Below are 4,596 nucleotides of genomic sequence, written 5' to 3'. Positions count from 1 at the left end.
CTTCAGGAGGAAAACTTCTGGTACACATGGAGAGAGCAGGCAATTTCGATTGAGGAATGCAGATTTCCCACCCCCAAAAAATCTTTGTGCTTGTTTTCACTCTGCTTCAGCCACTGCCTTTGCTGCTGTAAACACCACCGCCTTTTGGTGGTTCCCTCTTTTAGGAGCGAAAGATGGGACAGTACTCTCTGAAATACAATTTCTATCTAAGTATTACTACTGGGTCACTGCTCTCCACAGGTCATTTCTGTAGCCTCAGTTTTTATCATAGTTCCAAATCTGTTCCTTTGAATCTATTTGGTGGACTGCTTTGTTTTTATTGATTGGATAAAATATGTATTTATAAAAAGTAAAGGCCGTAATTGGCTTAAAGGCCACGTGATAGAGTTGATCCCATTTCTTTAAGTTTCCCTTTACAGGTCTGCTGAGGTCAGTTTTACTTTTATGAGGACTTAGTAAGCAACTAATGAAAAAATAAATTGTACAAACCAGAATAAAATTGAATTGACTTTTTTTAAAGGAAAAAGAATCCCTTTCAGAGCTAAAGACACTGTATATCCAAGGCAAATCAGGTTAAAACAGGTCTTCTACACTTGACTATTTATCACCTAGAAGTTGTTCTTTGAGATCAAGAATAATTTTCTCTGGATTATGTGATTGAAGCGATCAGGGTTCATTATTGATTCAGATGAATGCTAGATAGTTCTGCTATCCTACACAGCCAAGAAGGAACGTTGCTTCTTTTCTCTGTAGAGGCTAAGAATGAAAATGAAATGGCCAATTCTTAGGTGTGTGTTGCTCCAGAAGAGGGTGCTCAACGCTCAGAAAAGTCACGAGCATCATCTCCCTTGGCAGCTGTGCCATCTCTGCAATGCATTTCAGTCTCCCTTCAGCTTCCATCTGTAATCTCAAATCCAGACCTACCACTGTCACACTGAAACTGCTATTTTTCCCCCTGCAGATTTGTTGACAACTGTGAACATATTTTCCTACCCTGTTAAGCCAGGGTTATACGAACGGTGGACCAAGTTCCTTAGAATTGTGCCCTACATGGTCAGTTGCCTTAGATCACAAAGTGTTACTGCAGACTGTTGCCGGGAAAAGAAATCTGAGAATAATTGCACATCTTTAATTTTTTCAAAGATCTTAGAACTGGCATTGCATTAGAAGAAAAAAAAAAAACTTCTCTGAGCCAGATTCCCACATTGCATGCAGTATTGCATGTCAGTATATTTTAAGTCTGATGCAAATTTAGAGAACCCAGATTCTTGAATTAATGCTTCTTTTCATAATGCAAGCTGTGTGACAGTTTTTCACTCCTGCTTCTGTGTCTTTTAGCTAATATCAATGTGAGTTCGTGAGACAATATTTTGAACCTATGGAGAAAAACTGCAGTAAGATGATTAGAGGCCGGGGTTCTTTTTTGATTTAGTTTTTAACTCCAGCAAGTAAGCATTGAAGATTCCTAGTTCTGTGTAATTTGCTCCTTAGTGGTTTGCATGTATCAATCAGAGAGACTGCCCTAGTTGATCTTTGCATCACTAAAAGAGTCAGATAAAATGATCAGTAGAGAAAGGCAGTCACCTGCAAAGCCCAAGTCAAAGACCAGATTTGGCTTTTTATAGATCTGCATAACAGATATTAAACAAATATTATTCTAAGCTGGTACAGAAATAAAAATCAGAGCTTGATTGTGGATGGGGTGAAAGAGACTTCTTAAATCTACCTGTAGAGTTAAACTTTCAAAAACATTTGAATGTCTTTGGAGTTTAAGGATGAGCTTTTAAAGGTACTTAGATGCTTATTTGCCATCAAAAACCACTTCAGCTTAAGCACTTACATGCTTTCCAGTCCTGCACAGAAAAGGGTCCATGTAGAAACCAGCGCATGAAACTGTGCCTGTCTCAGAAAAGTCATAGTGCTCCTCATAATATTCATATCTGAACCTATGATATTTATTTAAAAGCTTAGTGAAACACTTTTTTGTTAATTTGCTTTATCAAAAGTCTTCTGACTGATCCAAACAATTTTATAAAAACATTTCTATCACTTAGTATATTTTTCTTTCTCATACAAATGTTTATGAATGAACATGATCATTGTACAATAATGCAAAAAGTTAGTCAACCTTCCTAGCTAAACAGACAAACAAATCCAACCAGATTTAGTGTAATCTCAGATGGACTTGAACTTAAAAAATAACATTTTCTTCTTGTTCCTTTCACATTTGTCTTCATTTCCTCACAACAAATAGTGTGAGATTGAAAGGGGGAAAAGACTCTTCCTCTGTAAAATCAATAATTTTATTTGTTGTATATTATTTCCATTAAAAAACCCCAAACAAATCAGAAATAGCCATAATACATTAGAAGTAAGATAAAAATGAAAGGTTTTGTTTGCCCTTTTTCACAGTCATTGCTATTTTTTCACCCAGTTCCAATGATTTTCTTAAACCAAAAATACTGTCAGGGCAGGCCCAAGACAGGAGACAAGAACATAGGATCTGGAGGCTTTAACAGGCAATAGCTCGAAGAGGCTGAGCTCTGCCTGCTGCCAAGTTTTATTAGCTCTCCTCACAACAACCACCACTTCCACAGACATAATATTTACAAAACATCGTCTCTTTTGAGTGGATACAAGCATAACCCTGAAAAATACCAAATACTGTGGCTGTATGTACCCATGTTAGAAATGGAAGAGCATAACGAAAAGTCTGGTTTAACTGGACCTCTCCCATGTCTATGATTGAAAGATGAATCTTAAAGATATACTTGGAATTTATTGACATTTGATATTCACATAACATTGATATTATTAGAATATTTTTCCACTAATGGAATTTATTTTTCCCAATAGAATTTCAAATTTATTTCCAATTTGTGGATTAGACACTTCCCTTTCATCTGGGTAGGATTATTGCTGAGATGCCCAGGCTAGAGGTAATCTTGTCCATTGAAAATCCTGGAAACCCTAGCCAGGTTGTCTACTGCATGGTACTTTGCTGAACAGCTGTAGAAATCAACCTGGGGAGTCCAGGGCTGGTGCTGTTCAGGTTTAGTTCCCAGCAGATCTGATAAGTTTATATTAGCACAACATATTTTAGGTTATTTAATGTAATGCTCGTGATGAATGGTATCTTCAAGTTATGGAGGATGATATGGGACACTTCATAACCATTCACATCTCAGAAATTATGATGGTATAAACAGAAGACCTGTAGGGATCTCGTCTTGCATCCACCTCCCAGGAGAGGCATTTCCTGGAGAACTGAACATGCAGGAAATATCAGACTCCTTCTTAAGTGAAATCTGAAAACTCATCCAGGAGGAATAGAATTAACAAATGAAGCATGATGGAAAATGTTCGTGACTTTCTCTGTATGTCAAATTAGTGCCACGGCATTTGAACACTGCTGGGAAGGAAAAATGAGATCCCTCTTCTGTGCAGATAACTCTGCTTCGTGTGCCAGCATGCTGACTATAGGGTATGCCAGACTTTATATATTCATATAACTGAGATATATAATGTATATTCATATCACGGAGATGATGGGATCCTTCAAAGGACAAGAGCCACTTCAAGCACAGCTCCCAAGCTCACTATGGTGCGAGGGAAAGGAAAGGTTTTCTTTTGCCTTCTTACCAGGAACATATGCTTTAACATCTGTAAGGCCATGATCTTTTGCAACGTACCTGGAAAGGTGAAGTGCGGGTCTCTGAACCCTCACGGTGTGCCATGGCCCCCGCATACATGTTGCAGGCTCCATCCAGGCTGCTGCTATCCGGGAAGAGGGAGGAGAGGTCATTGGTCCTGACACACAGCTGGTCACATGCAGTAAACCCTGCAACCTGGTACTCAAAGGTCTCGGGCTCACTGCTTTTGGTGTCCTTGCTCAGGAAAGCAGAGTGTGGAACGGCCTCCATAAGAGGGAGCAAGACTCTAATTCCCTGCCCACACCCCAACTGAACAGCAGGGACTCCCGGGATCTCCTGGAGGGACAGGACAACAGAAACCGTGCAGCAGCGTGTGGGGATGGCTCTCAAGCTGAGCATGGCATTGATGGCTTACGGCGTACCTGCAGGGAAAGGCTGCAGAATGAAATAGGGGTCCTTGGACATCACTACAACAGAGACAACAAAAGAAAGAGGTACCCAAAACCTCTTTTGAGACCCAAGTTTGGAAACAGGATATAGGGTCAGGGGAGTGGTGGTGAGGATCAGCATCGTAAGTGATGGCTCAAAAACATTTTCCCTTGGTCTCTCCTGCCCATCAGGTGCAGGCAAAGGAAGACAGCCCCCAGCCTCCTGCTGTCCCCCTCTCTCAGCACCGTCCTAGCCCTGGCAGCCCTGGCTTCAGTACCTCAAAAATGGCATAAAGAGGACTAGCAGCCACACCTCCTTCTCCCTGCCATGCCCAGTGAGATCTTCTGATATGGCACATCAGTGAAGTCACAGCACTGGTGGCATCTCAACACCCTCGTTCTGGCATTGCAGCCAGCCTTGTAACTCATACACTCACTGTACAAATGATAATTAGGTTCTGCAGATGCATGCTGTCTTTGTGTGGGGCTGTTATCCCAAGAGAGGGAGGGTCAGT

The sequence above is a fragment of the Pygoscelis adeliae genome, unplaced genomic scaffold (genome assembly GCF_000699105.1).
Source record: "Pygoscelis adeliae isolate BGI_AS28 unplaced genomic scaffold, ASM69910v1 Scaffold420, whole genome shotgun sequence".
In the NCBI taxonomy this organism is placed as follows: domain Eukaryota; kingdom Metazoa; phylum Chordata; class Aves; order Sphenisciformes; family Spheniscidae; genus Pygoscelis; species Pygoscelis adeliae.
This window is presented reverse-complemented; position numbering follows the sequence as displayed.